Below are 19,325 nucleotides of genomic sequence, written 5' to 3'. Positions count from 1 at the left end.
GAAGGGATCCAGTAATTCATCCAGCTTGCGGAGACACCAGCGAGTTCACGAGTGATGACAAGGGTTGGATTCTGCTGTTATTGCTGTTGTTAATCACATCCAGGACTGAACCATGTTCATTCTGACACTTGGTGAAGTGGGAGGGTCGGAGGGTTTCTCTCTGCTGGACTGGCCGGTCTGGGCTGGTGCTCTTTGTGCCTGGGACAGCATATTTCCACACAAATAATACACAAAAGCTGGTGAAGAATATTTATTTTATCCTGATAGTAAATAGTGCTTTCCCCCACTACAGGTAGATCTCAAGTTGAAAAAAAACCCTGGGAAAATGCAGCAGGTCTGGCAGCATCTGAGGAGAGAGAAACAGAGGGCGCGATTCTCCCAAAACGGGAGAAATCATAAAGCTGGCGTAAAACCCGGGCGGGTTTTACGGCAGCGCGCCCCTTCCCGACCGGGAACCGATTCTGGTCCCCGGTCGGGGCTAGCAGCCCGACGCCGTAGGCTCCGGCAAGACGGACTTAACGAAAATCGTTAAGCCCGCTTGCCGGAGTTAGCGCCGGCTGACGCGTCATTTGACGTCAGCCGCGCATGCGCAGTTTGGAAGACTCCAACCCGCGCATGCGCGGGTGACGTCATCGCGTTTTTGCGCGAAACCCGCGCATGCGCGGGCCGGGATGCCCCTCAGCCGCCCCGCTAATGGATACTGCGGGGCGGCGGAAGGACAAGTAGTGCGCGGGCATCGGGCCCGCTGCCCGCGATCGGTGCCCACCGATCGCGGGCCCATGGCACCCTTGGCACGGCCGTGGTACGGCCATGCCAATCGGTGCCATGGTTATTAATAGCGAGTTTGTGACGCCGTTTTTACGAACGGCAAGACCAGGTGTGTTTGCCGTTCGTAAAAACGGCGGAAAGGGCTGGGACTTCGGCCCATCTAACAGCTGAGAATCGCTGCCGGCCGTAAAAAAACGGCGGCAGCGATTCGGGTCGGGACTTCGGCGGGGGGGGGGGGGGGGGGGGGGGAGAATAGCGGGAGGGCGGCAAAAATGTCGGGAAGGCCCTCCCGCTATTCTCCCACCCGTCGTGGGGGGTGGAGAATTTCGCCCAGAGTTTTTTTTTTTGCACTTTGAAAATCTTTTTATTGGCTTTTCTCATATTTATAAAAGGTTACTTATGTACATTACATTTTTCTTGCCCGCGCTAATTTGCTTTATTTTACAGAGAGGTTTTGTCCTTCACTTGACTAACTGTCCGTACATTTTGCTGCCCTCTGGATCGGTCTATGATATCCCCCCTTCCTCCTCCCCCCACCCCTCCCCATTGGCTTCACACACACACACACAAACACACTCACACACACACACTCACACACACTCACACACGCACGCGCACACACACACACACACACTCACACACACACACACACTCACACTCACACACACACACACACACTCACACTCACTCACTCACACACACACCCCATCCGGGTTGTGCAGTCCTTTGGTTCTTCATCTTTTTTCCCCGGCTTACTCCTCGTTGTTGGCCTCGAACAGGTTTTGGAACAGGCCGACAAACTGCCCCCCAAGTATCTAGGAAGCCTTCCTCCGACCCTCGGGTGGCGTACTTAATCTTCTCCAGGTGGAGAAATTTCCGAGAGGTCAGCGAGCCAGTCTGCAGCTTTGGGTGGTGCTGCCGATCGCCAGCCGAGCAGGAATCTCCGGCTTGCGATTAGGGAAGTGAAAGCGAGGGCGTCGGCCCCCTTCCCCATGTGTAGCTCTGGCTGCTCCGAGACCCCAAAGATTGCCACTATTGGGCATGGCTTCATCCTCATCCCCACAACCGTGACATTGCCTCAGAGAACACATTTGGGCAACACGGTAGCATGGTGGTTAGCATAAATGCTTCACAGCTCCAGGGTCCCAGGTTCGATTCCCGGCTGGGTCACTGTCTGTGTGGAGTCTGCACGTCCTCCCCGTGTGTGCGTGGGTTTCCTCCGGGTGCTCCGGTTTCCTCCCACAGTCCAAAGATGTGCGGGTTAGGTGGATTGGCCATGCTAAATTGCCCGTAGTGTCCTAAAAAGTAAGGTTAAGGGTGGGGGGGGGGTGTTTTTGGGTTACGGGTATAGGGTGGATACGTGGGTTTGAGTAGGGTGATCATGGCTCGGCACAACATCGAGGGCCGAAGGGCCTGTTCTGTGCTGTACTGTTCTATGTTCTATGTTCTAGAAGGGACAAGCCCAAAACATGTGGGTGTGGTTGGCCGGGCCCCTCTGGCACCGCTCACATTTGTCCTCTACCTCCGGGCAGAACCTGCTCATTCGGGTTCTGGTCAGGTGCGCTCTGTGCACCACTTTGAGCTGCATTAGGCTGAGCCTTGTGCAGGAGGAGGTGGAGCTCACCCTGTGATGAATCATCAATTGAACGCGAGACGAGTTGCTGTACAAAAGTTAGGCTTTAATAAGCTAGATGTTAGCCCTGCGGTCGACTACAGTAAATGGACGACCGCCGGGTGTACTGGGTATTTATACCACGCCCTGGAGGCGGGGTTAACTCAGCCTCTCGACCAATCGGGGAGCCGTCACATGACTGGTCACAACCAATCGGTCGAGAGGCACATGACCGACCAGGGCCAATGGTAAGCCGGTGTTCTGCACCAATGGCAGGCAGTTATGTTAATCATACCACCACACCCTGCTCAGTGCTTCGCTCCAGAGTCCCCATCCCACCTCTGTCCCCAGTTCATCCTCCCATTTTTGTCTGGTCCTGTCCAGTGGTGTTCGGTCTCTGTCCAGTAGCTGTCCATATATTTTCCCACATAGCGCCCCCTTCTCGCTGCTTGTGCCTATCAGGCCCTCTAGTAGTGTGTTTTCTGGGGCCCCGGAGTACCCTACTGTCTCTTTGCGGAGGGAGTGCTTTATTTGGAGGTGTCTTAATTCCACTTCCTTGTCAGTTCTTTCAGTGTCGCCAGTCTGTGCCCTGCGTAGAAGTCCCAGACCGTCTGTGTGCCCCCGTCCCGCCTCCATCTATTGAAGGTGGTATCTCGCATGGCTGGGGGGAATCTGTGATTGCCGCAGATGAGGGCCATGGGGGCCATTTTAGTTATCCTGAAGCGCTGTGTCGACTGGGTCCACGTTCCCAGCGTGGCCGCTACCACTGGGCTTGTTGTGTACCTTGTTGAGGAGGATGGGAGTGCTGCTGTGGCCAGGGCCCGGAGGGTCGTTCCTTTACAGAATGCCTCTTCCATTTGTACCCAATCTGTGTCAGGTTCTTGTACACATCCCCTCACGTTTTCTGCCGTTGCTGCCTTGAGGATGAAGATCGGGATGGATCTAAACAGGAAGAGGAACCTTGGCAGTACATTCATCTTGATCGTCTGCACTCTTCCCGCCAGGGAGAGTGGGAGTGAGCCCCACCGTTGAAGGTCTTTTCTTACTTCCTCCACCAGGCTGGTCAGGTTCCACTTGGGGATCTGTGTCCAGTCTCTGGCTATCTGGATCCCCAGGTAGCGGAATCTGTTCTGGGCCGTTTTGAACGGGAGCCCCTCCAGCTCTGTCCCTCCACCTTTTGGGTACACTGGGAATGTCTCACTTTTGCCCAGGTTAGGTTTGTAGCCCGAGAAGGTTCCAAACTCTTTCAGTATTTGCAGTATTGCCTTCAGTCCCTCCTGTGGCTTTGAGACCTTGAGTAGCAGGTCATCTGCATAGAGTGAGACTCTATGCTCTCTGTCTCCTCTCTGGATTCCCTTCCAGCTTTTTGCATCCGGCAGGGCTATCGCCAGGGGTTCGATCGCTAGCGCAAACAAGAGTGGGGATGGGGGCAGCCCTGTCTTGTTCCTCTCTGTAGCTGGAAGTATTCAGAGCTGGGGGTGTTAGTTTGGATGCTCGCTTTGGGAGCATTGTACAGGAGTCTCTCCAGGCGGTGAATCCCGTTCCTAACCCAAACCGTTCCAGTACCTCGAGGAGGTATCTCCATTCGACTCTGTCGAAGGCCTTTTCTGCGTCCAGGGAGACGATCACCTGTAGTGTTCTCTCCCCGGAGGGGATCATTATTACATTCAGCAGGCTCCTATGTTCGCTGTGAGCTGCCTACCCTTTGACAAAGCCCGTTTGGTCCTCTGCAACCACCTCTGGTACACAGCCCTCCAGCCTTTTGGCCAGGACCTTTGCGAGTATTTTCACATCCACGTTCAGCAGTGAAATGGGTCTGTATGATCCACATTCCGTCAGGTCTTTATCTTTTTTGGGTATAAGTGAAATTGTGGCCTGTGCTGGCATGGGGGGCAGGGTGCCCCTTGCCAGTGAGTCCGCGAACATGTCCCTTAGGTGTGGGGCCAGAACTGGTGCAAATTTTTTGTAGATGTCCGCCAGGAACCCATCGGATCCCGGTGCCTTCCCCGCCTGCATGGAGCTGATGCTCTCCATGATTTCCCCCAGGTCTATTGGTGCTTCCACCTCCCCCCGTCTGTCTTCTCCCACCACTGGTAGTTCCAGTCTGTCTAGGAACTGTTTCAGCCCCACGCCCCCCGTCGGGGGGGGGCTCGGATGTGTACAGTCCCCGGTAGAAGGTCTCGAATGCCCGATTGACCTCCTTTGGCTCTGTTACCAGTCTGCCTCTGCTATCCTTAACCTGCGCTATTTCCCTCGTGGCTGCCTGCTTCCTCAGCTGGTGAGCCAGTAGGCAGCCAGCCTTGACTCCGTGTTCGTGGAAGGCCCCCTGTATCTGGCGGAGTTGGTACACTGCTTTCCCAGTGGATAACAGGTTAAAGTCCATTTGCAGCATTTTCCTCTCCGCCAGCGGCCCTACGGTCGGGGCCTCGGAGTATTTTCTATCGACTTCCAGAATGGAGTCCACTAGCTGTTGCCTGTCCACCCTCTCTTCCCTACCTCTGCTTGCTTTGTCGGCTGTGATCTCCCCTCTGATCACGGCCTTCAGTGCCTCCCAAAACGTGGAGGGTGAGACCTCCCCGTTTTGGTTGTTACTAACATAGTCGCCTATGGCCCACAATGTTTTGTGACAGAAGGCCTTGTCGACCAGGAGGTCCGTGGCCAGCCTCCATGTGGGGCGCCGGGCCCAGCCTGTCTCCAACCTCACATCCATGTAATGTGGAGCATGGTCGGAGATAACGATCACGGAGTAGTCAGTTCCCGTGATCCCTGGGAGCACCGATTTCCCCACTGCAAAGAAGTCCATACGGGTGTATACCTTGTGCACCTGCGAAAAGAACGAGAACTCCTTTTCTCCCGGGTGCAGGAACCTCCATGGGTCCACCGTCCCCATCTGTTCCATGAAGGCCCCCAGCTCCCTAGCCATGCCAGACTTTTCCCCCGTTCTGGGGTTTGGAGATGTTGGAACCAACAATTCTACGGACACGTGCTTGTAGGATTAGAATAGCGGTTTTAATATACTTACAACAGAGCCAGCATGTTAGCTGTTGAACTTTCGGTGAACTGGCCGGCTGACCCTGTGGCACTGATCTTTATACAGCAGCTCCCGGGGGAGAGCCCTGGGCGGAGACAAGGGAGGAGCCCCATACAACTCTCAAGCATTCCCAGAGCTACTCCCCCTGGAGGTCAGATAGTGCAACTGCACTTACAATATAGACACATGTATATACAGATTATAATCCGGTGTGAATCACATTCACCACAGGAGAGAAACAGAGTTAAAGTTTCACGTCCAAAGTAACTCGACTTCAGAACTAGAGAGAGGGAGAAATGTGATGGGTTTGATGCTGGTGAGAAAGGGGGGAGGGTCAGACAGAACAAAAGGGAAAGTCAGGGATTGGTTAGAGGGTGGATGAGATTAAATGACAAAAATGTCCTGGAAAAGGCAAAGGGAGAGGTAATGGTTGTAGTAAAGAAACAAAGCATTGGTCCAGAGTAAGTGTTAATGGCAGAATAAAGGACAGCTCTGTCTGGAAGCAAAAAACATGAAAACAAGATGCAGACTGGAACTCGGCAAAAAACAAATCAAAATGGAGGAGAGAGTTCAGGCTGTGAAGTTGTTGATCTCAATGTTGAGCCCAGAAGGCTGTAAAGTGCCTCATGGGAAGATAAGGGGCTATTTGTCCAGCTTGTGTTGGGCTTCTCCGGAACATTGCAGCAGGCCGAGGACAGGAATGTGAGCCTGAGAGCAAGGTGGTGAATTCTAATGGCAGCAAGCGGAAGGTCAGGGTCAGGCTTGTGGACTGAGCGGAGGTGTTCCACAAAGAGGGCAGGGAACAGGCTACAGATGAATTAAAGAGAAACCATTTGGGTCCAGAACATTGTGAACATCCTTTTAGTCTGGTTGTCTTTGATCCTCAAGTCATTTTCTGTTTTTTTTTAAACCGCGTTCTGTGTCATTAATAAACTTCTATCAGTAAAAATATTCTATTTTTCTGGACTTTTCGTGATTAGATTGATGCACTTTAGGGAAAGTGGGTGAGAGGGGTTGAAAGGATCTTTAACAGAAAGTGACTCCCTCTGAGGTAATTGGCAAAGGAGCCAGAGGGGGAGATGAGATTTTATTTTATTTGTGACGCAGAGATGTTGGAAAAAAGGGGCTCAGGGAGCCAATTAACTCTTTATCATCTTCTCCAAAACACTAAAATGAATCACAGTGATGACCCTTGTTGGTGACATTTGTTAGATCCTATTCAGTATATATAAGAGCTGGGAAACTGTAGTAATCCACGGGAGGCAGGAGTTCCGTCACCACACCAATATTTATTTACAATAACGATATTACAGGAGCAGCTACAAACAGTGCTGCTAGCAGTCCAGTCAACTTAAGACTCGCTCACAAAGCCTACACAGGTGATTATATGGGCCCCCTCAATGAGCTATCATTGAGGGAGCTCATACTCCAATTGGCCAACCAATAAAGCCAATTGGAGTTCATTACAGAAACTATTGGAGAAAATTCTGAAAGACCGAATCACTCTCCACTTGGAGAGGCAAGATTTGATCAGCGATAGTCAGCATGACTTGTCAGAGGGAGGTTGAGCTTGACAAATTAGACGAAACTTTTCGAGGAGTGATTGGTTGTGTAGATGAGGGTAGTGGTGCAGTTGCTGTAGTTTATTTTCATAGATTTTTTCCATAGATTTTACAGTGCAGAAGGAGGCCATTCGGCCCATCGAGTCTGCACCGGCTCTTGGAAAGAGCACCCTACCCAAGGTCAACACCTCCACTCCGTAACCCAGTAACCCCACCCAACACTAAGGGCAATTTTGGTCACTAAGGGCAATTTATCATGGCCAATCCACCTAACCTGCACATCTTTGGACTGTGGGAGGAAACCGGAGCACCCGGAGGAAACCCACGCACACACGGCGAGGATGTGCAGACCCCGCACAGACAGTGACCCAAGCCGGGAATCGAACCTGGGGCCCTGGAGCTGTGAAGCGATTGTGCTATCCACAATGCTACCGTGCTGCCCCTTAGATGGATTGCAGCAAAGTTCTTGGCATGTCCCGTATGGGAGACTGAAGTTAAAAGCACATGAGTTCCAGGATAACGTGGCAAATAGGATCCAAAGATGTGCGGGTTGGGTGGGTGGATTGGCCATGCTAAATTGCCCTTAGTTTAAAAAAAAAGATTAAGTGGGGGTTACTGGGTTATGGGGATAGGGTAGATACCTGGGTTTGAGTAGGGTGCTCTTTGTGAGGGCCGGTGCAAACTCGATGGGCCGAATGGCCTCCTTCTGCACTGTAAATTCTATGAGGATCCCAAATTGGCTCAGTGATAGGAGACTGGGGGTTAGTGGTAGAAGAATGTTTGTGTGACTGGAGGTTGGTGTCCAGTAGTGTACCACAGAGATCTGTGCTGGCTCCCTTATTGTTTGTGATATATACATAGATGAGAATGTGGGGGGGGGGGGGGGGGGGGGGGGGTTAGTTTAGCTTAGAGTAGGGGGTTAATAAAGGTGGGACCTGTAAGGGAGGGAGACGGCTTTTTGCACTGTGTTTATAGACTCATGTACATCGTTTATTTTGTCGTTGTCAAACCAGAAATACCTTAAACCTCATTGAGGTCTACAAAATCATGAGAGGTATGGACAGGGTGGATAGCAAGAAGCTTTTTCCCAGAGTGGGGGACTCAATTACTAGGGGTCACGAGTTCAAGGTGAGAGGGGAAAAGTTTAAGGTATTTTTGGTTTATTAAAAAGAAATAGCGAATAAGAAGGTCCTGGGTTGCAGATGGGCAGATCAATGACAATTGGAATATAACCCCGAAAGGTGCGAGGTGATGCACTTTGGAAGGAGTAACAAGGTCAGAGGGTATCAAGATTTGATCAGCGATCTACAATAATCCCGCTTCCCAGCACATGGCCCATAGCCTTGAGTATTAGGACATTTCAAGTGCTCACCCACATACTTTGAAAGGTTGTGAGGTTTCCCGCCTCTACTATCCTCGGTCACATTTGTGGTTCATAGAACATAGAAAAATACAGGCCCTTCGGCCCACGATGTTGTGCCGAACTTTTGTCCCAGATTAGGAACAAATTAATCTACACCCCATTATTCTACCGTAATCCATGTACCTATCCAATAGCCGCTTGAAGGTCCCTAATGTTTCCCACTCAACTACTTCCACAGGCAGTGCATTCCATGCCCCCAGTAGTGCAAGAAAATTATGGCATAGTTATTGTGAAATCGTGGCTCACTCTAGAATTCAATATATATTTGTTCATGAAAAATAGAGATAGAACATAGAACAGTACAGCACAGAACAGGCCCTTCGGCCCTCGATGTTGTGCCGAGCATTGTCCGAAACCAAGATCAAGCTATCCCACTCCCTGTCATTCTGGTGAGCTCCATGTGGCTATCCAATAACCGCTTGAAAGTTCCTAAAGTGTCCGACTCCACTATCACAGCAGGCAGTCCATTCCACATCCTAACCACTCTCTGAGTAAAGAACCTACCTCGGACATCCCTCCTATATCTCCCACCTGAATCTTATAGTTATTCCCCCTTGTAACAGCTACATTCACCCGAGGAAATAGTCTCTGAATGTCCACTCTATCTATCCCCCTCATCATCTTATAAACCTCTATTAAGTCGCCTCTCATCCTCCTCTGCTCCAAAGAGAAAAGCCCTAGCTCCCTCAACCTTTCCTCATAAGACCTATCCTCCAAACCAGGCAGCATCCTAGTAAATCTCCTTTGCACCCTTTCCAATGCTTCCACATCCATCCTATAGTGAGGTGACCAGAACTGCACACAATACTCCAAATGTGGTCTCACCAGGGTCATGTACAGTTGCAGCATAACCCCACGGCTCTTAAACTTAAGCCCCCTCTTAATAAACGCTAACACACTATAGGCCTTCTTCACAGCTCCATCCACTTGAGTGGCAACCTTCTGAGATCTGAATAGATGATAGCAGAGATTGTCTAATTAAGAAATGATGTACATTTTAATGATATCTCATGTGCAGGGTATGTGGATTGACCACGCTAAATTGCCCCTTAATTGGAAAATCTAACACCGATTTGGGAAGTAGTGTTGGAGGAGCCTTGGGGAGTTGCTGCAGTGCATCTGGTACACATTGCTGCCATTGTGCGTTGGTGGTGAAGGGGATGAATATTTAAGGTGGTGGATGGAGTGCCATAAAGAAATGCACTGGAATAGCATAAATAATTCTTAACATACTTTGTAGGCTAGTTACTGATCAGCATCATTAGGTGTTTGTGTCAGCAAGTTCTTTAAAAGGGAGGAATGATTGTACTCTGCCCTCAATAGGTAATTTGTATGGCCGCATTTGTTCAAGTTCAGCCACATTTGGAATACTGCGTACAGTTCTGGTCACCATATTACCAAAAGGATGTGGAGGCTTTGGAGAAGGTGCAGAGGAGGTTCACCAGGTTGTTGCCTGGTATGGAGGGTGCTAGCTATGAAGAGAGGTTGAGTAGATTAGGATTATTTTCATTAGGAAGACGGAGGTTGAGGGGGGGACCTCATTGAGGTCTACAAAATCATGAGAGGAATGGACAGGGTGGATAGCAAGAAGCTTTTTCCCAGAGTGGAGGACTCAATTACTTGGGGTCACGGGTTCAAGGTGAGAGGGGAAAAGTTTAAGGGAGATGTGCGTGGAAAGTTCTTTACGCAGAGGGTGGTGGGTTCCTGGAACGCTTTGCCAGCGGAGGTGGTAGAGGCGGGCACGATAGCGTCATTTAAGATGTATCGAGACAGATACATGAATGGGCGGGGAACAGAGGGATACAGATCCTTAGAAAATAGGCGACAGTTTTAGATAGAGGATCTGGATCGGCGCAGGCTTGGAGGGCCGAAGGGCCTGTTCCTGTGCTGTAATTTTTCTTTGTTCTTGTTTGTTCAAGGAATGGCAGAATACTAGGATACTCAGAGGAACAGAGGGATCTTGGGGTGCTTGAAGGCGGTAGGACAGGTTAATAGAGTAGTTAAGAAGGCACATGGGCCACTTGCCTTTATCAGTCGTGGCATAGATTATAAGAGCAGGGAGATTATATTGCAGCTGTCCAAAACTTTGGTTAGGCCACAGCTGGAGTACATAGAACATAGAACAGTACAGCACAGAACAGGCCCTTCGGCCCTCAATGTTGTGCCGAGCCATGATCACCCTACTCAAACCCACGTATCCACCCTATACCCGTAGCCCAACAACCCCCCCCTTAACCTTACTTTTATTAGGCCACTACGGGCAATTTAGCATGGCCAATCCACCTAACCCGCACATCTTTGGACTGTGGGAGGAAACCGGAGCGCCCGGAGGAAACCCACGCACACACGGGGAGGACGTGCAGACTCCACACAGACAGTGACCCAGCCGGGAATCGAACCTGGGACCCTGGAGCTGTGAAGCATTTATGCTAACCACCATGCTACCGTGCTGCACAAAGTACTGCACAAAGTACTATGTGCAGTTCTGGTTGCCTGGGTTTAGGAAGGATGTAATTGCACTGGAGTGGGTGCAGAGGAGATTCACCAGGATGCTGCCTGGATGGAGCATTGGAGCTATGAAGAGAGGCTGGTAGGCTTGGTTGTTTTCACTGAAGCAGAGAAGACTGAGAGGGGACCTGATTGAGGTGAACAAGATTATGAGGGGCAGGAGGTTTAGAGGGGGTTTGAGGCAATACTTTATCACCCAGAGCATGGTGGGAGTCTGGAATGCACTGCCAAAGAGGCTAGAGCAGTAAGAAGTCTTACAATACCAGGTTAAAGTCCAACAGGTTTGTTTCGAATCACCTTGGGTGAGGAAGGAGCCGTGCTCCGAAAGCTCGTGTTTGAAACAAACCCGTTGGACTTGAACCTGGTGTTGTAAGGCTTCTTACTCTGCTCACCCCAGTCCAACGCCGGCATCATGAGAGGATAGTAGAGGCGAGAAACCTCACAACCCTCAAAGTATGTGGATGAGCACTTGAAATGGCATAATACTCAAGGCCATGTGCTGGGAAGCGGGATTAATGTAGATTTGAAGTAGTTTCTTGTCGATGCAGACTTGATGGGCCAAAGGGCCTTTTCTGCACTGTGACCGGATGACTATGACAGGCTAATGTCTGAGCAGTAATATCAAAAGGCAGCAGCATTCCCATTACACTCTGGGTAGAAGCACCATCTCCAGGTAAATGCTCCCTGCTCTGCCCCAGATGCCATGGTCCCAGTCAGTGGAATATGTAAAACCTCAACAAATCTCTGTGCTCAGGGAATCCCTTCTTATACTTTATTACATCACAAAGGCTATGGAGGCTGTGTTATGGGCCAGGGTTTAGAGAATCCCAAAGTGTATCATGGAGTTCACTGCAGGTGTGGTACAGCAGAAAATGGACCAGTGGTTTTTTAAAACAAAACAATGTTTATTCTATGAACTCAAGTTAACCTTTTTAAAACAGTGAATATCTTAGCAACCAGTAAATCAAATACACCCCCCCCCCCCCCCAAAGAATATAAGAACATAAGAACTAGTAGCAGGAGTAGGCCAGCTGGCCCCTCGAGCCTGCTCCGCCATTCAATTAGATCATGGCTGATCTTTTGTGGACTCAGCTCCACTTTCTGGCCCGAACACCATAATCCTTAATCCCTTTATTCTTCAAAAAACTATCTATCTTTACCTAAAAACATGTAATGAAGGAGCCTCAACTGCTTCACTGGGCAAGGAATTCCATAGATTCACAACCCTTTGGGTGAAGAAGTTCCTCCTAAACTCAGTCCTAAATCTACTTCCCCTTATTTTGAGGCTGTGTCCCCTAGTTCCTCTTTCACCCACCACTAAATATAACACTAAATAACCTGTATGCTGTCCTTTTAACATCCAAAAGACTTAACAAACCTTCAAACAGGAGCACATTAGATTTATATTCAATACTGAGACCTTTTTACAATTCTGAGTTCGCCAAATGATCCACAGATAGTCTTTTGATGGCAGAGTTCAACAGCAGTGCAGCTCACTTTTAACTTCAGATTCAGCTCACTGAAAAACACATACACCCAAGCTCTTTCTCAAACTGAAACTAAAAAGCAGAAGTGGAGCTCAGCTCCACCCACATGCTGACATCACTCCAGTAACATGAGCAGCTCCATTTCTTAAAGGTACATTTAGAACATAGAACATGGAACAGTACAGCACAGAACAGGCCCTTCGGCCTTCGATGTTGTGCCAAGCCATGATCACCCTACTCAAACCCACGTATCTACCCTATACCCGTAACCCAACAACCCCCCCCCCCAACCTTACTTTTTAGGACACTACGGGCAATTTAGCATGGCCAATCCACCTAACCCGCACATCTTTGGACTGTGGGAGGAAACCGGAGCGCCCGGAGGAAACCCACGCACACACGGGGAGAACGTGCAGACTCCGCAGTCAGTGACCCAGCCGGGAATCGAACCTGGGACCCTGGAGCTGTGAAGCATTTATGCTAACCACCATGCTACCGTTTCTTAGGCAGCACGGTGGCCTAGTGGTTAGCACAGCTGCCTCACGGCGCTGAGGTCCCAGGTCCGATCCCGGCTCTGGGTCACTGTCCGTGTGCAATTTGCACATTCTCCCCGTGTCTGCGTGGGTTTCGCCCCCACAACCCAAAGATGTGCAGGTTAGGTGGATTGGCCTCGATAAATTGCCCCCTTAATTGGAAAAAATAATTGGGTACTCTAAATTTATTTAAAAAAGAAGAAAAAAAAGGTACATTTCTTAAACACCCATTTCTTAAAGGGTACTCTCATATGACAACTGATTTAACCCAACCATTGCCGAGCTAACATTTGAACTGACCAATTACAAAACCAAATGGTGCAAAGGGACAAGAGAGTCAAGAGTCCCGAGAATGTGTTCAAGATCATTTTCTTCAGCTGTGTGTCTCTGCTCTCAACGGAAGGGCAGGTGCAGCAGCACCTGGTTCTGGGGAACGAGTTGGCCCAAGTGGATCAAATGTCTGTGGGAAAGCATTGAGTGGACAGTGACCATTGTGTCCTGAGGTTTAGGCTGGCCATGGAAAAGGACAAGGAGCAATCCAGAGGTAGAAGAATTAATCGAGGTGAAGCATCAACTTTGATGGGATGAGGATGCATCTAAGAGTTTGACTAAAATGTTGACGGAAAAGACGATGGCTGAACAATGGGGCCACCTTCAAAGAAAAGGTATTGCCCGCAGTGTCACGTTATATTCCCTTCAGAGGGAAGGGTCGGATAAATAAATCCAGAGTGCCCTGGATGATGAGAGAGGTAGAGGGGAAGATCAGAAGGCTGAATTGCGCATACGACACAAGTGTGGTAGAAAATACAATGAAGAATCATTGAATCTAAACGGACCAGAGAACAAATTAAACAACATAAGAAAAGCAAGGAGTGTGCATGAAAAGAGACTGGCAGCGAATATAAAGGGAATCCCAAGATTTTCTGTAAGTATATAAACAATAAAAAGTTGGTAAATGGAGGAGTGGGACCGATTTTCACAGTGACTTCATTCCAGTGTTAATGTAAGCCTACTTGTGACAATAATACAGATAATTATTATTTTGAGGTACAAAAGGGGACTTGCAGATGGAAGCAGAATAGCGGAGATTTTAAATGAGTACTTTGCATCTCTCTTTACAAAGGAGGAAGATTCTACCCATCGAACGTAAGAGAGGAGGTAACTGGTACACTTGATGAATTTATAATTGAGAAGGAGGAGATGTTAGAAAGACCATATTTACTTACAATGGATAAGGTTCCAGCATGGGATGAGATGCATCTGAGGATACTGTGGGAAGTGAGTGGAAATTGCAGACACTAGTGATCATTCCAGTTTTCCCTCAGACACAGGGCTGCTGCCAGAGGACTGGAGAATTATGAATGTTACACCCTTGTTCAGAAAGGGATGGGAGGATAAAGCCGGCAACTACAGCCCAGTCAGTCTGACCTCAGTGGTAGGGACACTTCTGGAAACTATACTTTGATACAAAATCAGTAGTCACTTAGACAAATGCAGGGTAATTAAGGAAAGCCAGCCTGGATTCATTAGGAGAAAATTATGTTTAATTAACTTGCTGGAGTTTATGAGGCGGTAACAGAGAAGGCTGATAAGGGCAACACTATTGATGTGGTTTATACGGTTTCGCAAAAGATATTTGATACAAAAGCACACAACAGACTTGTGAGAAACATCTAGCTCATGGAATAGAAGGGAAAGTCGGCACTTGGATAAGAAATTGGCTGAATGACAGGAAACTAAGTAGTGATAAATGGTTGTGATTCAGATTGGAGGAAGGTTTATGGGCAGCACGGTAGCACAGTGGGTAGCACTGTTGCTTCACAGCTCCAGGGTCCCAGGTTCGATTCCCGGCTTGGGTCACTGTCTGTGCGAAGTCTGCACGTTCTCCCTGTGTCTGCGTGGGTTTCCTCCAGGTGCTCCGGTTTCCTCTCACAAGTCCCCGAAAGACGTGCTGTTAGGTCATGTGGACATTCTGAATTTTCCCTCAGTGACCCGGACAGGCGCCGGAATGTGGCGACTAGGGGATTCTCACAGTAACTTCATTGCAGTGTTAATGTCAGCCTACTTGAGACAATAAAGATTATTATTATTATTATTAGTGGAGTTCCCCAAGGGACCCTTGCTCTTCCTGATATATATTCACGACCTAGACTGCGGTGTTCAGGGTAAAATTTCAAAATTTGCCGATGAAATGAAGATGAGAAACGTGGCCAACTGTGATGAGGATAGTCTTGAACCTCAAAGGGACATTGTCATGTTGGTGGATTGGGCAGACAAGTGGCGGATGAAGTTCAGTGCAGAGAAGTGTGGGGTGATTCATTTTGGCAGGAAGAATATGGAGAGACAGTATAAAATAACGGGAAAGGGCAGCATGGTGGTACAGTATATACAGAGATATATATTGTATTAAATGTATTAGGTATTGTAAGCATGAAGAATCTGGGTTAGTGTGTGCATACATCCATTGCAGCATTGTTTTAAAGTCCTGGTTCAAAATAGATACTTTGGTGACAGGTGCAATCAAAGCACAGTAAAAGAGAGGTCATCATTATTTAAACCATGCTTACGTTTACAAGTAAAGGACTAATGGGATTTTGTTATGATTTCTGGGGAGTAGATAATTAGCGACATTGGGTTTATACTTAAGTAATTAAATCATAGGTTTTGAGTGGGATAAATATATTGTAAGTAATGGGAGGAGGCAGGAGCTGAAGCAATCAGGCATTGAGCTTAATTTCTATTTTGCCTCTGAAGAGGACAGCAGTTTCTCAAAATGCTGGCAAGTTAAACAGTAGTGTGACAGAGACCAGATGTTTTCTGACTTGATTTCTCTCTCTCCAATCAGTCTTTTGAAAGGAACTATATTCAAGTGTACAGCAGGTAACCCTGAGTTTTCTGACTATTTAAAAGTGGATTGTGTCAATGTCTCCCTATTTTCATCCCGCGGTCCTTTTTTAAGAGGGTTAATAAAATCATTTTGGGCTTTGTGTGGGTGGGTAAGTCCCCGCGGGTGAAGAAGGTGATGCTCGAGAGGAATCGGGGGAGGGGGGCTTGCCCTGCCAAATTTCAGTAATTATTTTAAAAAATTAAAAAAATTTAGAGTACCCAATTAATTTTTTCCAATTAAGGGGCAATTTAGCATGGCCAATCCACCTATCCTGCACATCTTTGGGTTGTGGGGGCGAAACCTACGCAGACACGGGGAGAATGTGCAAACTCCACACGGACAGTGACCCGGGGCCGGGATCGAACCTGGGACCTCGGCGCCGTGAGGCAGCAGGGATAACCCACTGTGCACCGTGCTGCCCTAATTTCAGTCATTATTACTGGGCCGTTAACATAGCCACGATAAGGAAGTGGGTGATGGGGGCGGGGTCGGTTTGGGAGTGGAGGAGACAGCTTCCTGTAGGAGCACCAGCTTGGGAGCGTTGATGACGGCACCTCTGCCGTTCCCGCCGGCGAGGTACTCCACCAGCCCCCTGGTGGTGGCGGCCTTGAGGATCTGGGGTCAGTGGAGGAGGCACGTTGGAGCAGTGGGAGCATCGATCTGGTCCCCAATCTGTGACAATCACTGGTTCGCACCGGGGAGCATGGATGGGGGGGGTTTCGAGTATGGCGAAGGGCAGGAATTGAGAGGATGGGGGACCTGTTCTTAGAGAGGATCTTCCCTAGCTTGGGAGTGCTGGAGGAGACGTTTGGGCTGGCGAGGAGGAACAAATTTAGATATTTACAGGTGCTGGACTTTCTGCGCAGGCAGGTATCATCCTTCCCACTCCTGCCACTAAGGGGGATCTAGGATAGGGCAGTGTCTAGGGGATGGGTGGGAGAGGGGAGCGTCTCGGACATTTACAAAGAACTTATGGGGGCGGAGGAGACACAGACCGAGGAGCTGAAGTGTAAGTGGGAGGAGCTTGGGGGTGAGATGGAAGGTGGCTTATGGGCGGACGCGTTGAGCAGAGTCAACACGACCGCTACATGCGCAAGGCTCAGCTTGATCCAATTCAAGGTGGCCCACCGGGCCCACATGACGGTGGCCCAGATGAGCAGATTCTTTGGGGTGGAGGTCAGGTGTGTAAAATGTGCGGGAGGACCAGCAAACCATGTCCACGTGTTCTAGGCGTGTCCAAAACTTCGGGGATATTGGCAGGGGTTTGCAGACGTCATGTCCACGGTGTTAAAAACAAGGATGGCACCGAGTCCAGAGGTGGCAATTTTCGGGGTGTTGGAAGACTCGGGAATCCAGGAGGAGAAAGAGGCAGATGTTCTGGCCTTTGCTTCCCTGGTAGCCCGGAGACGGATACTGTTAGCTTGGAGGGACTCAAAGCCCCCGAAGTCGGAGACCTGGCTCACTGACATGGCGAGCTTTCTCGGCCTAGAGAAAGATTAAGTTCACCTTGAGAGGGTCACTGTTAGGGTTCACTCGGAGGTGGCAACTGTTCATCGACTTCTTCATGGAGAACTAATCGTCAGCGGGAGGGGGGGGTTAGGGTAGCGTAGATTAGGGGGTCGAATAGGCGGATCTTGGAGGAATGGGAGTCAGTGATTGCACTATGTTTATTGCTCTTTGTACATTGTTTTTTTACTGTTGCTGTTTGTAATGCCAAAAATACCTCATTAAAATTGTTTATTAAAAGTGGATTGTGACCCGAGGTGGGTTTTGCTTGATTTAAGATAAAAGTTAGGAGTTAGGGTTTCATTTTATTGTTAAGCATTGTTTAACTGATAATTATAAGCTATTTTCTTTTTTGATGTTAAAGTTAGTAATACTATTGTAATAATAAAGTTTGTTTTAATACGTCATATCCCTGTTTGTTCACGGAATCACTCCTGGATCAAGGTTTCCTTTTCTACAATTTCTACAATTTGTTACAAATTTTAAAAATATTGGGGTTTCTGTCTGGTATCCTAGCAACTGTTGGGCAGCACAGTGGTTAGCACTGTGGCTTCATAGCACCAGGGTCCCAGGTTCGATTCCCCGCTGGGTCACTGTCTGTGTGGAGTCTGCACGTTCTCCCCGTGTCTGTGTGGGTTTCCTCCGGGTGCTCCGGTTTCCTCCCACAGTCCAAAGATATGCAGGTTAGGTGGATTGGCCATGTTAAAATTGCCCTTAATGTCCAAAAAGGTTAGGAGGGGTTATTGGGTTACAGGGATTAGGTGGAAGTGAGGGCTTAAAGTCAGTGCAGACTCAATGGGCCGAATGGCCTCCTTCTGCACTGTATGTTCTGTGTTCTTGTCCGGGATTTTCATAAGACATTGGAGAGAGTACAGAGCAGATTGACAAGAATGATTCCACGAATAAAGAATTGTAACTATGAGGATAGATTGGAGAGATTGGTCTGTTTTAGGTGGCGGTAAAAGGCTGAGAGGAGACTGGATCGAGTTATTCAAGGTACTGGGGGGGTATGGACAGGGTAAATGATGATAAACTGGTCCCATTGATGTGAGCATCGGGAACTAAAGGAAATGATTCAAAATAATTGGCGAAAAGGATAAAAGTGAAAAGAGGGAATTTTTAAACAACCAGAGGGTGAAAAAACACGCTGAGAGGGTGGTGGAGGCAGCTTTGATCGAGATATTTGAAAGGGAATTGAATTGCTATTTGAAAAGAAAGAATGTGCAAGGTTACGGGGGTACGACAGGGGTGTGGGGCAGGATTGAGAAACTTGAGAAGGTGCAAGAAAGATTCATCGTAAGGTGAGCGTGTTTAAGTTACAGGAGAGACTGAGCAGACAGGATATTTTCTCTGGGGGAGAAAGGCTGAAGACCGACCTGATAGAGACTTTAACCGGTCCAATAGGATATATCATCACTTTTATATACAAATTCTGAACTGACAATTCTAGTTATCACAGAAAACCCTTCCTCTCAAACTATAAATCTCACACACTACCTCCTCCCTCTTGATTTTAACACCAATTCTCCTCCCCTGAAGCTGCTGACTCTGGGCTTCAGTTTCTCTCTCACCTGTTGCCCTCCCCAATGTGTCACCCAGGTGTCTGAATCTTTACACCTGAAGGTAACAAATTGTGTTGCTGAGGGGGACGTCACAATTCAATCCGGTGACCACCCACATGGGCTTTGTGACGTCACTGCGGCCCCATCCCAGTCCCAGGACGAGTAATGACAGCCACAGCAGCGTGGGTGGACAGCCTGAGACTGCGCATGTCCACGCTGCGCATGTGCTGGAAAAGGCGATTCCCATTGGCCAAGTGGTCCGCGCTCCTCGAGGTCAGATGGTCTTCCAGGATTCCGTCATATCCGTTGCCCATGTCTTCTGTCGGGCGGCAACCAATAGAAGGAATAGGGGGAACCGGATGGATTCTGGTCCTCCAGCCAATCAGCGCGCGGGCTTTGTGGGACTGAAGATTGAGCTTCACACAGACTGAAACCCCCTCCTGTCT

At 48.8% G+C, this 19,325-nt stretch overlaps 1 long non-coding RNA gene across 1 annotated transcript; it reads right to left on the bottom strand.

Moving 5' to 3' along the window:
• Nucleotides 1-239: 239 nt before the first annotated feature.
• Nucleotides 240-19,010, bottom strand: LOC119951273. The gene is made up of 2 exons (XR_005457574.1): nt 18,889-19,010; nt 240-346 (listed from the first exon to the last, which is right to left on the bottom strand). It is a non-coding gene; the product is annotated as an uncharacterized LOC119951273 (long non-coding RNA).
• Between the last annotated feature and the right edge of the window lie 315 nt (nt 19,011-19,325).

Source organism: Scyliorhinus canicula, chromosome 17, assembly GCF_902713615.1.
Source record: "Scyliorhinus canicula chromosome 17, sScyCan1.1, whole genome shotgun sequence".
NCBI classification, from domain to species: Eukaryota; Metazoa; Chordata; class Chondrichthyes; order Carcharhiniformes; family Scyliorhinidae; genus Scyliorhinus; species Scyliorhinus canicula.
The sequence above is the reverse complement of the archived record's forward strand: the minus strand, read 5'-3'. Positions and strand labels throughout refer to the sequence as shown.